Raw genomic sequence first — 18,813 nt, 5'->3', positions numbered from 1 at the left:
CACAAAGGGCAGCATGTAGATGAGGAACAGGAGAGGGAAATAATGGACAGTTCGGAGCTCAGGAGTTGACGGTGCAGGTGTGGTAAGAGAATCCATTGCTGTAGACGCTGTGACTACGATCAGATCGATTAGACCAGTACAGAGTTAAGGTAGTCCCATTGAAAGGGGCCAGAGTCAGAGGTATGGAGAGGTCATGGTGAATTGCTGCATGTTTGGAGGAGAGGATGGAGATAGAGGGCGTTGAGGCCATGGAGGTCGTTAATCCCCCTGAAGAGAATCTTAATTTAAGGCCTTGGTGGACGGAGAGGCAATGAAGGTCTGTGAGGGCGAGGGTCATGGGACATTAGGAACTGGTGAGGGATGGATAACGACAGCTGAGTTTTGAATCGTTTGACATTGATGGAGGGTGGGGAGTTGGCGACCAAGAGTGAACTGGAGGAATGGAGTCAGAAGATGGCACAGTTCTGATTTTACTGGAGCCGTTAACCAATGTGGAATTGACAACTTGCGTTAAAATAGCGGAGAGAAGAAAGTGAATGGTCGTGGTTGAGATTCCGTTCCCTAATATCATGCACCGTAATTTCTGGGCTCCAATTCTGAAAATAGTCTTTAAATGTCCCTGTGTCAGAGACTGAATCTTCATAATTGAACAATGAAACTGCAGGGACAGAGTGAAACGGGTCTGTCTGTGTCCATGGATTCACTGTACACTGCTGAGAAATCGGTAACATTTATAAATAAATCGGCAGGAGTGAAAATGGTCAATACAAGTACATGAAAACTGCAGATGAAGCCGCTCATTATTGTTGGTTCAGTATTGTATGAACAGAACTTCAGCCTTATTCCCAAGAGAGGTGTGATCTTGGTAACATACTGCGACTTTGAGATGTTTGATTGTTATTCACCGCGTTATTTTCATCAGAGTCAAAAGTCCTGATATAATGTGTTTGTTCAAGTGCCTGAAACTAATAACAGTCATCAGGGGTGCAGCAATGTCAGTGGAGACTTACTCCCGTATAAATCACGGCCCATTGCAATGTATCAGCTCAGAGTGTCTGCCGGAGCAGGGGATTCCACTCCAACAGAAGTCGCAGCTCCTGACAGATATGGGGTATCCATTAATCTTTCAGGTAGAAGATATTTATTATCCTGTTCTTGCAGCAGTTTGAGTTCCTGGTAAGCTGATATCTCAACAGTCAGTTATGTAAATCTTTGTTGAATTTGCTACTGTGATTGGTAATCTTTTACTCGCTGCATGTTTTACACAGTCACCTGTTCTGTTCCAGCAGTGAATGGTGAGATGTATCTTTCTCTGCTCTTTCTGTATTGAATTGACTGCTTTATATCTACAACGATCGCTGTGTACCCAACCTTCGAGAATGTTAGTACCTTATTATCTGTACTGAAAGTATTGGAATCAGGAGTCTGGGCTAAGAGCAAGTATCAGACCATCAGTTCTTTTTCTCAGTCGACAGAAGCTTCTTGACCTGCCGAATATCTCCAGCATTTTATGTTTTATATCACACCTTCAGAAATAAGAGTTTCATGTTGTGAGCTAACCTGTCCTGGAATATTATTAATGAATGTGTTTCCAGTGATTGAAATTAGACAGCTCATGGTATCCGTGTTAAATGGAGGGCTGCAATTTAAAATAATAGGATCATGTTTGCTGCATGTATTGTAGACGAAGGGAATTGTTTAGGTAAGTAGAATGATAAGTGGGTGTTCTATAGAAATAATATGGTTCCATTTAACTGGGATTCCAATAAGTATTGGTTATCACTGTAATGAAATATTATTTCACTGTGTATGTATCTGAATCTGCTTCGGAGGCCTGGCTACTGAACTGAGTTTGCAGCTGTAACCTTCATATCTCGTTCTCTGTTTCAGCGTTCAATGACTGTCACTAACATTCGTTACAAAATGAAATGTTTTGAGGTTATGTTGTATCAGTTTGCACTTTGTCTGTTGGAATCACGAGCCCTACTATTGATGTAGGAATTACAAGTATCAGCGGTGATGTTGTCATTTTGTTAACAGAACTATCATGCCATCTAGCGCTGCGCTTTAAAATAATAGGATCATGTTTGTTGCATGTATTGGAGACGAAGGGAATTGTTTAGGTGAGTAGACTGATAATTGGGTGTTCTATAGGAATATTAAACTATTCACAGAGGCTTCACCATTGAACAAACTGACTCTGAGAAGAGAAACATTGAAAACGTGGAAGGAGAATAGCATGCAGCTGCAGGATATTCGCATTGAATCGGTTGTGAAAAAGGCATTGAGAAAGTGATTGGAGACAATGCGGAGAGATGGAGAGGAGCGATGGAGAAATAGACTGAGAAGGAAAACTACAGGGAGGGTGAAGGGAAAGAGAGCGAGGAAGAGAGGGAGAGGGTGGGGATAGAGAGAGGGGCAGCTATGTGAATAATGAATCAGATTGAACTGCTGAAACTTCCAGTACAATTAAGATGACAACATGTGCCTTGAAGGTGACATTAGGATGTTGTGAGATTGTGAGGGTTTTATTCTGTCGCTATGTGGTCCTCAGTCTGTTTTGGTAAATTGTTATGTTACTTGTTTACTGACTGAATATCTAAAGATAATTGAAATCTTGTATATAATAGATCCTGCATTTCTTGAGCGTAATACATTATTTGGATACTGCATTTTAAAAACTCTGTCAACTAAATTCAATACAAAACGAGGCTGATTTAATTAACATATTAAATCTAATTTTACTTTATAAATTTACAGAATACACTTTGTCACCAACGAGCTGTTACCTGACACCAATGGTTGAAAGTATGAATTGAGTTGTGCTACTGGGATTTATGAATTAGATTTCCTCTAACACTCTGCTGCAGGCTCACTGTGAATCCCAGCCTCTCCTCCCACTGCATTCAATCCCCTGCCTCCTCATCCACTGCTTCAGTTTGTCCGCTTCCCCACACCCTGTGCTGCAGACTCCCCTCCAGCTCCTACGTTCCATTTTCCTTGTTTCCCTCCCAATCTTACTCACTAACTCCACCTCCAGCTGCCTCTTACAATCAGACCCTAAACCTTAAACACATTGCCAGGGCTCTCGGCCTTTCCCGGTTTGTGTCAGCCCCTTCAGATCTCTTAACACACAGCAACAAATGCCCTACCCTCTCCACAAACCTTCCCGACCTTTAATGTCTTTCCTCCTCCGTCTGGAGATAAAATCCGGTTTAACCCGTTACATTCGCGCTCCATAAAAACCCTTCTCATTTCCCCATCGGCACTGTGCCGTCACTCGTTCCTTCCAATAGATCTGGTGCTCACTTTATTCGCTTTCTGTACTGATTTCCCAATGCACTATTGATAAATCTGTTTGAAACGTTTCTCTGCCCGAATGCACTGCCCAGTTCCAGAATCAGCTTCCACCGTTCGATGCAGCAACAAAATCGAAGATTTCACCCAGATTCCGTCGAAATGTTGCTTTGGCAGAGGTCTGATCAGTAATTTCTCTGCTTCCTATTCTCTCGCTTCTTTCTAGTTAACTTGGTGGCGATTGTGATCCTGTCCCGTGGCCAGTGCGGCCTCTCCAAATGTATCACTCGCTACCTGGTAGGAATGGCATGCGCCGATCTCCTGGTCGTTATATCTGATCCAATATTAAGGCAGATTCGTCTGATTTATTTCCCATATTCATTCCTGAACATTACTCCTGTTTGCAGTCTCATTGAAGTCATGGTTTTTTCTAGCACGATGGTTTCTGTCTGGTTAACAGTCGCTTTCACTTTTGACCGATTTGTGGCCATTTGTTGTGAGAAGCTGAAAACAAAATACTGCACCGAGAGAACAGCGGCTGTGGTTATCGGAACAGTGAGTGTGCTGAGCTGTTTAGAGTGTGCCCCCTGGTATTTTACACGTGCACCTTACTATATAATTGATAATGTACCCTGGGGTTGTTAGCTTAAACCGAGCTACTATACGTCCATCGCATGGACCGCATTTGTCTTGTTTCACCGCATTTTAACACCTTGCATTCCATTCTTTCTAATTTTGCTGCTCAATGTTCTGACGGTCAGACGTATTGTAGCGGCCAGTAGAGTCCGCAGGGAACTCCGAGGCCGCAGCAATGGAGAGAATGACAAGGATAAAGAGAAGTTGAACTGTAGGAAATCCATCACTTTACTCTTCAGTATAACCGGCAGCTTTATACTGTTGTGGGCGACACAGGGTGTAGTTTACATTTACCAGCGAATTACAAATATTTATCCTTCCTCCTTCACTGATCCTCTTTATACCACAGAAAGCGTGGCAGGAATTCTTCCGCTTCTCAGTTCCTGCACCAACACGTGAATTTATGTGCTGACACAAACTAAATTCAGAGAGGAGCTGCAGAACGCAGTGAAATAGCCAATCAATCTAATTCTTAAATTAGTGAAACCATAGAAAGCTCAAAGATTCTAAACACTCGAATATCATCCCATTTCATTATTCATCTCATGCACTCCGCACTGGATGGAAATTAGATTTTGCTTTCGGAGCACAGCGTCTTAAAATGGCTCTGAATCTGAATTTGTTAATATATTTTAATGATAATTGGAACCATTAAGGCGGACTCGCTCCACAGACGACACATGATTTGTTTCTCAAAAACACGGCATAAAGACCTCACCTGGTCATGCAGTAAATGACCACCCTGCAGGTAAAGGAAAATAGGCAAACCTGCTAATCACAGTCATAGCTGTGGTCCTGATGAGAATGGGAGCACTGCGGAGAAATGACAGAGAAACGCATGGATGGACAGACAGATAGGTGGACAAATCGACAGAGGGATGGAATACTGGAATCCCCAGAGGCGGGTCGGGACTCGGACCGCCAGGACTGTGCTTATCTTTTCTATTTATTTATCTCTGTCTGTCGTGAATTTTTCTCTCTCTCCATTTCTGTTCATCTCTCCCTTTCCAAGACTATCTGTCTGTTATAAATTCCATGTCTGCAACTGTTTTATTTCTCGCTCCCGCAAACCGGCGGCTGCTCAACTCTTTCTGTCACTCTCTGCCTCTCTCTGTCCTTCTCCGTCCCACCGTGTCTCCCACTCTCTCTCACTCTCTCGCTCTCAAACTCGCTCCCTCTCTCGCTCTCAAACTCGCTCCCTCTCTCTCTCTCTCTCTCAAACTCGCTTCATCACTCTCTCTCCCTCTCTCTCTCTCTCTCTTATGTCTGTCTGTCCATCTCTTTATTTATCTATCTGTGCCTCTGTCTCTCTACTTCTCTGTCTCTGTCTCTCTCTCTCGCTCTGTCATCTTTCTCTCTTTATACAAATATATATATATATATATATATATATAGTCGCCATCTGTCTCTCCATCTCCCTATCACTGCATGAATCTACCTCTCTCTCTCTTCATCTCTCTCCCTCCATCTCTCTTTTTATCCATGCCTCTCTTCCACTCTTCAACTCTGTCCATCTTCCTCTCCCTTTCCATATCTCTCTCTCTCTTGCTACTTACTCCATCTGTCTCTGTTCCACTTGCATCTCTCTCTTGCACTCTGTCTCTCTCGCTCTCTCTATTTCTCTCTCCCTCTCACGATGGAGGTAGAGATATAGAAAGAGGTAGAGGGAGATGGAGAGTGGTACAGAGATGACGGACGAAGTGCACATGGAGGAAGATGCAGAGGGAGATGGAGAAATATGAAGTGATACAAGAAGTTAGCAAGAGAAGGAGGAAGAGGTAAAGAGAAAGGGAGAAAGAGGTAGAGATGGAGGAAAAGAGAGAGAGAGGTGGAGATAGCGAGAGAGTGATGGAGGTAGATGTAGAGGGAGATGGAAAACGTGTTGGGACAAATGGAGAAGGGTTAGAGAGAGATGGAGAAAGAGGTAGGGAGTGATGGTGAACGAGGGAGTAAAAGCTGGAGGAAGAGTTACAGAGATGGAGAAGGAGAAAGTGACAGATGAAGGAAGACGGAGAGAGAGAAGGAAAAATTGTTGGTAACGATGGAGGAAGAGGTCGATAGAGGGCGACGGAGATGGCGAAAGCGGTAGAGATGGAAAGAGTAGAGGGAGATGAATGAGGAGGAAGGGCGATGGAGAAAGAGAAAGAGATGGAGAAAGAGGTAGAGAGAGATGGAGAACGAGTAAGAGAGAGATGCCAAAAGATGTAGAGGGAGATCGAATGAGAGGTACACAGAGATAGAGAAAGGTAGAGGGAGATGGGGAAAGCGGTATAGGGAAATGGAGAATTGTAGAGAGAAATGTATACAGAGGTAGAGAGAGAGATAGAGACAGAGATATAGGGAGATGGGGAAAGGTATATAGAAATGGAGAATTGTGGAGAGAAATGTATACAGAGGTAGAGAGAGATAGAGACAGAGATATCGGGAGATGGGGAAAGAGGTACAGAGAGATGGAGAAAGAGGAAGAAGAGAAGTAAGGCGTGAGTGAGAAATAGGTAAAGACAAATGGAAGAGGAGGTAGAGGGAGAGATGTAGAAAGAGGCAGAGAGAGATGAGGAAAGAAGATGGAGAAAGGGTTAGAAAAAGTGTGAGTGGTAGAACGAGGGAGAGGGAGATGTGGAAGCTGAGAGCTCGGTGTAGAAAGCAATATCTAGGGACTGGTATGCGGAGTGAGTTTGCATTGCAGCGAGGCAGAAACGGGGGTTATACTGCAGGCTGGTGGAAAGCTCCGTGGATATTCAACCACGGGCTTCCTCGCCGTCTGTCTTCCCTATATTGGCTCGGCAATCTTTCAATCTCCAGCTTCCCCTCTGACCGTCCTGCGTTCTAAATGTAGTCAGGGAAGGCGAATATACAGATTCACATTAGTTTAAATCGGAGCTGGACTGCCCTATGGGATCAGTGCAGTGACGGGGGAACAAAGCACAACCTATCTACAAGTCAAGAAAACAAACATCATCGAGGAAATATAGCTCTTCTTGTACATTACCCAATCAGACTCCTGCGCCGCTTGACGTTGTGAGTGTCATCAGAGGGATAACGGTTCGAATCTTCGATCTTTCCAAACCACCCTGGTTAGAGCAATCGGTCAATGAGTAATTCTCCTCAGTGATCCAGCCAGACACATCAGGACCTACCACACATATACAGCCCACATTGTGTTCCGGGAGTGGTCAGGAGGTGTAGGAGACGCGGCCGCTGTCTCTAGCATTTTACATCTGTATTCGCCCGTTGTCTCTTGCTGGCTGTTGCAAAATCGGCCTGGTTAGTCTTCACAATAAGAAAGTGGGACCAAGAAGTTCGGTACACACATTAACGGTAGTCGTTCTCTCTCTGACTTTCTCTGTTTCTATAATTTACCGGATCAAGTCTGCACAGGATCTATCTATTCCAGTGCGGTGTAAAATTGTATATCAATTGTTCTTCTTTACAGTATCTGGCTCTCGCAGTGTGGATTTGGATTTGTAATAAATGCACCTGTGTACACTGCGTGCCTGTCATAGTGAGGCATCAGACTATTTAAGATGTTTTCAACGAAAACATTGTGTATCTTTCCCAATGTGGACTCGGAATCTGGAACATGTGTCCCTGTGTACTGTGTGTTTCTCCCAGTGAGGGGTCAGACTGTGTAACAAGTGTCACTGTGTACATTACGTGTCTCCCAGTGAGGAGTCAGACTGTGTAACAAGTGTCCCTGTGTACAGTGTGTGTCTCCCCCAGTGAGGAGTCAGACTGTGCAACAAGTGTCCCTGTGTACAGTGTGTGTCTCGCCCAGTGAGGAGTCAGACTGTGTAACAAGTGTTCCTGTGTACAGTGTGTGTCTCCCCCAGTGAGGAGTCAGACTGTGTAACAAGTGTCCCTGTGTACAGTGTGTCTCCCAGTGAGGAGTTAGACTGTGTAACAAGTGTCCCTGTGTACAGTGTGTCTCCCAGTGAGGAGTCAGACTGTGTAACAAGTGTCCCTGTGTACAGTGTGTGTCTCCCCCAGTGAGGAGTCAGACTGTGTAACAAGTGTCCCTGTGTACAGTGTGTGTCTCCCCCAGTGAGGAGTCAGACTGTGTAACAAGTGTCACTGTGTACAGTGTGTCTCCCCCAGTGAGGAGTCAGACTGTGTAACAAGTGTCCCAGTGTACAGTGTGTGTCTCCCCCAGTGAGGAGTCAGACTGTGTAACAAGTGTCCCTGTGTACAGTGTGTCTCCCAGTGAGGAGTCAAACTGTGTAACAAGTGTCACTGTGTACATTACGTGTCTCCCAGTGAGGAGTCAGACTGTGTAACAAGTGTCCCTGTGTACAGTGTGTGTCTCTCCCAGTGAGGAGTCAGACTGTGTAACAAGTGTTCCTGTGTAGAGTGTGTGTCTCTCCCAGTGAGTAGTCAGACTGTGTAACAAGTGTCCCTGTGTACAGTGTGTCTCTCCCAGTGAGGAGTCAGACTGTGTAACAAGTGTCCCTGTGTACAGTGTGTCTCCCAGTGAGGAGTCAGACTGTGTAACAAGTGTCCCTGTGTACAGTGTGTGTCTCCCAGTGAGGAGTCAGACTGTGTAACAAGTGTCCCTGTGTACAGTGTGTCTCTCCCAGTGAGTAGTCAGACTGTGTAACAAGTGTCCCTGTGTACAGTGTGTGTCTCCCCCAGTGAGGAGTCAGACTGTGTAACAAGTGTCCCTGTGTACAGTGTGTGTCTCCCAGTGAGGAGTCAGACTGTGTAACAAGTGTCCCTGTGTACAGTGTGTCTCTCCCAGTGAGGAGTCAGACTGTGTAACAAGTGTTCCTGTGTAGAGTGTGTGTCTCTCCCAGTGAGGAGTCAGACTGTGTAATAAGTGTCGCTGTGTACATTTTGTGTCTCGCAGTGAGGAGTCAGACTCTGTAACAAGTGTTCCGACAAACCTCCTCTGACCTTTCTCATCATCGATTTTAATCGCTCCACATTGCCGCCCATATATTCAGCTGCCAAGGCCGTAAACTATGGAGTTCCCTCCTTAACCCTCTTCACTGCTCGACCTCTACCTCCTCCTCATTTAAACGCTTCTTAAAACCCATTTGTTTCAACAAGCATTTGGTCATCTATCCTAAAATCTCTATGTGGCTGTGTAAATTTTCTTTATGATAATTGCCTTGTGAGGATTCATTACATTATAGCTGCTCTATAAATGCAAGTTGTTGTCCCTGTATTGTGTTAATAAAACTCCAACGCTTACTGCAGCTCACGCCAGGTCTCATTAAAAACTGGCTTCGTTGTTTGAATATATTAAATGAAATTTCTCAAAAGTACATCCCAACTTCTCCAACGACACTGTAAATGCGACCTGTATATCTATTGAACTGGTTCGATCTTACTCGGGAGGCTGCATATGCAATTTACACAAGGTAGTGAGACTGAATGTGAGCAAAAGAGCGCAGCTGGGACTCTGTACATGCCGCCCCACAGGCAACGGAAAATGGCCCACATGAACCTGTCGTTAATGCTCAACATAATGCTGCAGCAAAATAGCTCCCAATGTGTCATGTATTCAACTATCAATGTAACCCATGTATAAGCTGACATAAGTTGTACACCTTGAGAACATTGACCACAAGGGGGTGAACTTGTGGGAGACACTCCTAACCTGGACTTTCAGCTATAAAAGGGGAAACACCACCCGCCTTCATCACTTGAGGACTTGCTAATAAATGTAACTGGTCACGCAGTGACCTTCTCTCAAGTATGGGCTTCGTGTGGATTTGTACTGTATAGTAAGGACATTTCATTGGCGACGAGAAACTGGGATTTAAAGCACGCGAACATGGCCACCAGCAGCACAGAAGAGAGGTATTGTGTTGGTGATGATTGGGACGACTTTATTGAGAGACTGCAGCAAAGTTTTGTCACTACTAAATGGTTGGGACAGGATTCGGCCGACATACGCAGGGCTCATCTCCTGACGGTTTCTGGATCGAGGACGTAGTGCCTGATGAAGAGCTCGGTAAGATCAGGGAACACTTTAAACCGACGAGCAGCATATACATGGCGAAACACCGGCTTTACACGCACCGGCGCCGAGAAGGTCAAAGCGTTCCAGACTTCTTGCAGATTTCCGGCGACTCGCGAGCCGAGGTAAGTTCACAGATGCATGCAAGCGGATATGCTGCGAAACATTTTTATTGAGGGCATTGGGCACGCTGGAGTTTTCAGGAAACTGATTGAGAACAAAGAATTGATCTTGGAAGCGGTGGCCCTGATAGCTCAGACATTTATCTCAGAGGAGGAAGAGACCAGAACGATGTATGACAAAAATCTTGGTTCAAATGCGGCAAACGACCAGGGACTCAACATTGTTTATGCGGCACACAGTTCTCTAGGCAGACAAGGGCAATCGGACATGCCCTAGCATGTAGTCGAAGCCAAAGGGGGAATTCAACAGAGACAAGTGCTAGCTGAACGGCGTTTCATGCAATCGCAATGGACAATGCGGCCAGTAATGGGGCCATCAACATCTGTTAATGGTGCGCTTAAGGACAGTTACAGAGACCATCAGAGACGATCGATTGGTAATGGACCTTTTGTTTCCAACAATGGGGCTCCCAACTCATGCTGGAGGTGTGGAGGCAAACACCCAGCCAGAGTTTGCAGGTATCAGCAATATATCAGCAGAAACTGCAATGTCAGCGGTCACTTGGGGTGTATGTGCAGGAAGCCTGCAGCCAGGTTGAAGTACGAGGAAGACGGGCCCGATGTAAGCCCTACGAGGCCAAACGAATACTGGGGGAAATTGCTGGAAGCTGATGTTCAGCGAGTTCATGTGGAGCATGTATACAGTTCATATACCAGGACGCCACCGATAATGATGAAAGTGCTACTCAATGACATACCAGTATTAATGGAGCTAGACACGGGGGCCAGCCAGTCCCTGATGAGTAGCAAACAGTTCGAAAAGTTGTGGGTGTCCAAGGCCAGGAGGCCAAAATTATTGTTCATTGCCGCCATGCTACGGACATATACAAAGGAGACCATTCCGGTGCTAGGCAGCGCCACGGTAGTCGTGACTCACAAAGATTCGGAGAACAGGTTGCCACTCTGGATTGTCCGAGGGGACGGTCCCGCACTACTGGGGAGAAGTTGGCTTGCTGTCATGAACTGGAAATGCAATTGATTCTGTGGAGCGAATATCAAGCTCACAGGTCCTGGACAAATTTGACTCACTATTTCAACCCGGCATCGGCACTTTCTTGGGGGCCAAGGTAGTGAATCGCATAAACCCGGACGCCATGCTAGTACACCACAAGGCCAGAGCGGTGTCGTACGTGATGCGGAAAAGGTAGAAGGCGAATTGGATCGCCTGCTGAGGGAAGGCTTCATCTCGCCAGTCGAATTCAGTGACTGGGCGAGCCCGACTGTGCCGGTGCTCAATGCGGATGTGTCGGTCAGGAAATGTGGCGATTACAAGGCCACCATCAATCGGGTGTCACTCCAAGACCAGTACCCTCGACTGAGAGCGGAGGACCTCTTTGCGACTATATCCGGTGTCAAAATTTTTTCAAAATTGGACCTGACCACAGCTTACATGACCCAGGAGCTGGCGAGTGAGTCGAAGAAGCTGACCACCATCACAACGCACAAGGGGTTGTTTGAGTATAACAAATGTCCGTTCAGGATTCGCTCGGCCGCCGCGATCTTCCAACGAAATATGGAAAGCCTCCTTAAGTCGATTCCAAAGACGATGGTTTTTCTGGACGACATCCTCATCACGCATCACGATACTGAAGAACACATCCACAACCTGGAAGAGGTGCTACGCAGACTGGGCCGGGTTGGGCTGCGACTGATAAAGGCGAAGTGCATCTTCCTAGCCCCAGAGGTAGAATTCCTGGGGATGAGGATAGCAGCAGACGGGATCAGTCCCACTGCTTCCAAAACGGAAGCGATCCAGAGAGCATCCAGACTCCGTAACATGACAGAGCTGTGTTCGTTACTGGGGCTCCTGAACTTTTTTGGTAATTTTCTTCCGAAATTGAGCACGCTGTTAGAGCCGCTACACATGCTCCCTCGCAAAGGTCGCGAATGGGTCTGGGGGGACAGCCAGGAAAGGGCTTTTGATAGAGCACGTATCTTGTTCTGCTCCAACACTCTGTTAACGTTATATGACCCGTTTAAGAAACTTGTTCTAACGTGCGATGCGTCGTCCAATGGGGTTAGGTGTGTGTTGCTGCATGTGAATGCCAAGGGTCAGTTACAGCCGGTAGCTTATGCCTCCAGGAGTATGTCCCAGGCAAAAGGGGCAACGGGATGTTAGAAAAGGAGGCGCTAGCATGTGTAGATGCAGTAAAAAAAAATGCACCAGTACCTGTTTGGCAGGAAATTTGAGCTGGAGACAGATCACAAACCCCTAACGTCCCTTTTGACCGACAACAAGGCCATAAATGCGAATGAATCGGCCCGCATACAGAGGTGGGCACTCACGTTAGCCGCCTATGGCTACACAATTCGGCACAGACCGGGCACTGAAAACTGCGCCGATGCACTCAGCAAGCTCCCACTAGCCAGCACTGAGGGGGCTACCGAGCATGGTGCTGAGATGGTCATGGCTGTTGAAGCTTTCGAAAGTGAAGGCACATCTGTGACCGCATATCAGGTTAAAAGTCTGGATAAATAAAGACCCGCTACTGTCTTTAGTTAAGAACTGTGTCCTGAATGGGGACTGGGCAGCCACGTACATAGAAACATTGTCAGAAAGATAGAAAATAGGTGAAGGAATAGGCTATTTGGCCCTTCGAGTTGCACCGCCATTCAATGAGTACATGGCTGAACATGTAACTTCAGTACCCCATTCCAGCTTTCTCTCAATACCCATTGATCCTCCTAGTAGTAAGGACAACATCTAACTCATTTTTGAATATATTTAGTGAACTGGCCTCAACAACTTTCTGTGGTAGAGAATTCCACAGGTTCACCACTCTCTGGGTGAAGAATTTTCTCCTCATCTCGGTCCTAAATGGCTTACCCCTTATCCTTAGACTGTGATCCTCGGTTCTGGACTTCCCCAACATCGGGAACATTCTTCCTGCATCTCACCTGTCCAAACCCATCAGAATTTTAAACGGTTCTATGAGGTCCCCGCTCATTGTTCTGAACTCCAGTGAATACAAGCCCAGTTGATCCAGTCTTTCTTGATATGTCAGTCCCTCCATTCCGGGAATCAGTCTGGTGAACCTTCGCTGCACTCCCTCAATAGTAAGAATGTCCTTTCTCAAGTTAGGAGATCAAAACTGTACACAATACTCCAGGTGTGGCCTCACCAAGGCCCTGTAGAACGGTAGCAACACCTCCCTGCCCCTGTACTCAAATCCCCTCGCTATGAAGGCCAACATGCCATTTGCTTTCTTAACCGCCTTCTGTACCTGCATGCCAGCCTTCAATGACTGATGTACCATGACACCCAAGTCTCGTTGCACCTCCCCTTTTCCTAATCTGTCAACATTCAGATAATAGTCTGTCTCTCTGTTTTTACCACCAAAGTGGAGAACATCACATTTATCCACATATTTCATCTGCCATGCATTTGTCCACTCACCTAACCTATCCAAATCACTCGGCAGCCTCATAGCATCCTCCTCGCAGCTCACACTGCCACCCAACTTAGTGTCATCCGCAAATTTGGAGATACTACATTTAGTCCCCAAGTCTAAATCATTAATGTACAATGTAAACAGCTGGGGCCCCAGTACAGAACCTTGCGGTACCACACAAGTCATTGCCTGCCATTCTGAAAAGTACCCATCAACTCCTACTCTTTGTTTCCTGTCTGCCAACCAGTTCTCAAGCCAAGTCAGCACACTACCCCCAATTCCATGTGCTATAACTTTGCACATTAATCTCTTGTGTGGGACATTGTCGAAAGCCTTCTGAAAGTCTAAATACACCACATCAACTGGTTCTTCCTTGTCCACTCTACTGGAAACATACTGAAAAAATTCCAGAAGATTTGTCAAGCATGATTTCCCTTTCACAAATCCATGCTGACTTGGACCTATCATGTCACCTCTTTCCAAATGCGCTGCTATGACATCCTTAATAATTGATTCCATCATTTTACCCACTACCGATGTCAGGCTGACCGATCAATAATTCCCTGTTTTCTCTCTCCCACCTTTTTTAAAAAGTGGGGTTACATTGGCTACCCTCCACTCCATAGGAACTGATCTAGAGTCGTTGGAATGTTGGAAAATGACTGACAATGCATCCGCTATTTCCAAGGCCACCTCCTTAAGTACTCTGGTATGCAGTCCATCAGGCCCTGGGGATTTATCGGCCTTCCATCCCATCAATTTCCCAAACACAATTTCCCGACTAATAAGGATTTCCCTCAGTTCCTACTTCTTACAAGACCCTCTGACCCCTTTTATATCCGGAAGGTTGTTTGTGTCCTCCTTAGTGAATACCGAACCAAAGTACTTGTTCAATTGGTCTGCCATTTCTTTGTTCCCCGTTATGACTTCCCCTGATTCTGACTGCAGAGGACCTACGTTTGTCTTTACTAACCTTTTTCTCTTTACATATCTATAGAAACTTTTGCAGTCCGTCTTAATGTTCCCTGCAAGCTTCCTCTCGTACTCTATTTTCCCTGCCCTAATCAAACCGTTTATCCTCCTCTGGTGAGTTCTAAATTTCTCCCAGTTCCCGGGTTTGCTGCTATTTCTGGCAAATTTGTATGCCACTTCCTTGGCTTAATACTATCCCTGATTTCCCTTGATAGCCACGGTTGAGCCACCTTACCTTTTTTATTTTTACGCCAGACAGGGATGTACAATTGTTGTCGTTCAGCCATGCCGTCTCTAAATGTTTGCCATTGTGGGGCATGCCCTGAGGAACGCCCTGAGGAATTTTAACAGTTTCATAGGCACAGAGATGAATTCTCGATTCAGGCCGATTGCCGACTGTGGGGAAACCGAGTAGTCATGCCTCAGAGAAGCAGAGAGGTGTTGATCAGAGAACTTCACAATGAGCACCAGGGCATTGTCATGATGAAGGCAATTGCCAGGTCACACATTTGGTGGCCATGGATAGATGCAGACCTGGAACTTTGAGTTCGCAGGTGCAACACGTGTGCCCAGCTGGGCAAGGCATCCAGGGAAGCTCCCCTTAGCCCCTGGTCCTGGCCCGCCAAGCCATGGTCACGCATCCATGTGGAATACGCAGGTCCTTTTATGGGAAAAATGTATTTGGTTGTAGTAGACGCCTACACCAAATGGATTGAGTGTGCCATTTTAAATTCAAGCACATCCTCTGTCACGGTAGAAAGTCTATGGGCAATGTTCGCTGCCCATGGTCTACCGGATGTCCTGCTCCGCGACAATAGCCCGTATTTCACAAGCACTGAATTCCAGGACTTCATGGCAGGCAATGGAGTCAACCATGTCAGAACGGCACCATTCAAGCCAGCATCAAAGTGCCAGGCGGAACGAGCTGTGCAGATAATCACACAGGGGATGCTCAGAATCCAAGAGGGTTCCCTACAAAGCAGCTTATCACGCCTCCTGTAGGCCAATAGATCCCGACCACACTCGCTCACAGGGGTTCCACCCGCAGAGCTGCTAATGAAAAGGACACTGAAAACCAGGTTATCGCTTAAACACCCTACTATGAAAGACATTGTTGAGAGCAGGCGTCAGTCACAATGTGACTAACATGACAGGAATGCGAGGGCGCGATGTATTGATGTCAATGACCCTATTTTCGTCCTCAACTATGCTACGGAGTCGAAATAGCTTGCAGGTACTGTGATTGCCAAAGAGGGGAATAGGGTTTTGGAAGTTAAACTTACCAATGGACAAATCTGCCGCAAACACGTTGATCAAACAAAAAGGAGGTTCAGCAACCCCATAGAAAAAACAGAGGAAGAACACGGCGTAGAGTTTACTCCACCACAGGTGACTGAACACCGGAACCAAATGGAGGAGAGCCCAGTCACTGTGGGCAGTCCGGAAAGGCCTGAGGCACCGCAAACAGCAGACACTCAGGCCAGCGCACAAAAACCTGAGCCCCAACTCAGGCACTCTACAAGGGAGCGTAAACCACCAGAGAGACTTAACCTGTGATCCCAATAAGACTTTGGGGGGAGGTGATGTCATGAATTCAACTGTAATTGTATCTCATGTATAAGCTGACCTAAGTTGTACACCTTGAGAATATTGACCACAAGGGGGTGAACTTGTGGGAGACATTCCTAACCTGGACTTTCAAGTTTCAAAGAGGAAGCTCCACCAACCTTCATCACTTGAGGTCTTGGTAATAAAGGTTTCTGGTCACAGAGTGACCACCTCTCAAGTATGGGCCTCGTGTGCATTTATACTGTATAGTAAGGACATATCACTTGCCATAGAGTGAGTGCAGCGAAGGTTCACCAGACTGACTACTGGGAGGGCAGGACTGCCGTATGAGGAGAGATTGGGTCGACTGGGCCTGTATTCACTGGCGTTTAGAAGAATGAGAGGGGATCTCATTGAAAGGTATAAAATTCTGACGGGTATGGACAGGCTGGATGTGGGGAAGGTGTTTCCGGGGCTGGGAAGTCTAGAACAAGGGGTCACAGTCTCAGGATACGGGATAGGAAATTTAGGAGCGAGATGAGGAGAAATGTTTTCACTCAGAGGGTGGTGAACCTGTGGAATTCTCTACCACAGAAGGTTGTGGAGGCCATGTCACTGAATATATTTAAGAGGGAGATAGATAGATTTCTAGACACAAAAGGCATCAAGGGTATGGGGAGAAAGTGGGAATATGGTGTTGAGATAGAGGATCAGCCATGATCATATTGAAGGCTCGAAGGGCCGAATGGCCGACGACAGCTCCTATTTTCTATGTTTATATGTTTCTAAAGCTTTGTTAATAAGCCAACTAGTTCTTAATCGCAATGTGTTGCGCCGAATTCTTCAGCAAAGAGCCCATGGCGCCATTCGCCGGGCCGAATGGCTTACTTCTGTGCTGTAATATTCTTTTATTCTCTCGAGACTGACTTCTGGAATGGGAGGATTGTCCTATGGGGAGAGATTGAGCAGGTTGGGCCGATATTCTCCGGAGTTTAGAAGAATGAGAGGGGATCTAATTGAAACACACACAATTCTAACAGGGCTTGACAGGGTAGATACAGGGAGGGTGTTTCCCCCGGACTGGGGAATCTAGAACCAGGGGTCTCACAGTCTTAGGATAAGGGGTCGCCATTTAGGACTGAGGTGAGGAGGAATTTCTTCACTCAGAGTGTGGTGAATCTTTGGAATTCTCTGCCCCAGAGGCCTGTGGAGGTTCAGTCGTTGAGTTTATTCGAGGCGGAGGTCGGTACATCTTTGGATATTAAGAGAATCGAGGGATCGGGCGAGAAAGTGGAGATGGGGTAGAGGGGACGAATGGCCGACTCCTGAGCTGTATTATTCCAATATTCTAACCTGAGGAAGGACATTCTTGCTATTGAGGGAGTGCAGCGAAGGTTCACCAGACTGATTCCCGGGATGGAGGGACTGACCTATCAAGAAAGACTGGATCAACTGGGCTTGTATTCACTGGAGTTCAGAAGAATGAGAGGGGACCTCATAGAAACATATAAAATTCTGACGGGGTTAGACAGGTTAGATGCAGGAAGAATGTTCCCAATGTTGGGGAAGTCCAGAACCAGGGGTCACAGTCTAAGGATAAGGGGTAAGCCATTTAGGACCGAGATGCGGAGGAACTTCTTCACCCAGAGAGTGGTGAACCTGTGGAATTCTCTACCACAGAAAGTTGTTGAGGCCAATTCACTAAATATATTCAAAAAGGAGTTAGATGAGGTCCTTACTGCTAGGGGGATCAAGGGGTATGGCGAGAAAGCAGGAATGGGGTACTGAAGTTGAATGTTCAGCCATGAACTCATTGAATGGCGGTGCAGGCTAGAAGGGCCGAATGGCCTACTCCTGCACCTATTTTCTATGTTTCTATGTAAATAGGACAGAGTGTGAAAGGGGGCGTGACTTGACTGGGTATTAACAATGGGCGTTATCTATGAAACAAGTCACGGTGTTATTACAGCCTGTCACCACTGATGGCGCTGTGAGGTCGGTAAATGAGGGAGTGGGGAATGGGGAGAGGGAGTTGGTGAGCGAATGGGGAATAGGGAATGGGAGGAATGGGGAGAGGGAAGGAGAAACAGAAGGAGAGAGGGAATGGGGAGGAATTTGTGTAAAATGTGGGGTCATTTCTAGTGACAATTGTCGTTCCCTTTCTCCATCTCCCCTTCCCTTTCACTCTCTCTCTGCCTCTCTCTCTCCCTCTGTCTCTGTATCTCTCCGTCTCTCTGTCGCTCTGTCTCCCTCACTTGCTCCCTCTGTCTCTCTCTCTCACTACCTCTCTCTCTGTCTCTCTCTCTCTCTGCCTCTTTCTATCTCTCTCTCTCTCTCTGCCTCTCTCTCTGTCTCTGTCTCCCACACTCTCTCTCACTCTCTGTCTCTCTCTCCCCCTCTCTCACTCTCTCTCCCTTTCTCTCGCTCTCTCTCTCTCTCTCTGTCTCTCTCAATCTCTCTCCCCTTCTCTGTCTCTCTTGCCCTCTCTGACTCTCTCTCCCTTTCTCTCTCTTTCTCTCTCTGTCTCCCTCACTCTCTGTCTCCCTCATTCTCTCTCTCTCACTCTCTCTCTCTCTCTCTCTCGGTCTCTCTCACTCTCTTTGTCTATCTCTCTGTCCCTGTCTCCCTCACTCTCTGTCTCTCACTGTCTCTCTCTTTCTCTCTGCCCCTCGCTCTCGGTCTCTCTCTCTCTCTCTCTCTCTCTCTCTCTCTCTCTCTCTCTCTCTCTCTCTCTCCTCAGATAATTCCAATTACCAGCCTGCGATGATCCAGCCAAGACAGCTGGGATCTCCGGGGTCAGGAGCAGGACACTATCCACAGGCCC

General features: G+C 46.6%; 1 pseudogene; it reads left to right on the top strand.

Moving 5' to 3' along the window:
• The first annotated feature begins 1,106 nt into the window (after positions 1–1,106).
• Positions 1,107–11,515, top strand: LOC139242452 (probable G-protein coupled receptor 139; annotated as a pseudogene).
• The last annotated feature ends 7,298 nt before the right edge of the window (positions 11,516–18,813 follow it).

This window comes from Pristiophorus japonicus, unplaced genomic scaffold (assembly GCF_044704955.1).
Source record: "Pristiophorus japonicus isolate sPriJap1 unplaced genomic scaffold, sPriJap1.hap1 HAP1_SCAFFOLD_134, whole genome shotgun sequence".
Classification (NCBI taxonomy): Eukaryota; Metazoa; Chordata; class Chondrichthyes; family Pristiophoridae; genus Pristiophorus; species Pristiophorus japonicus.
The sequence above is the reverse complement of the archived record's forward strand: the minus strand, read 5'-3'. Positions and strand labels throughout refer to the sequence as shown.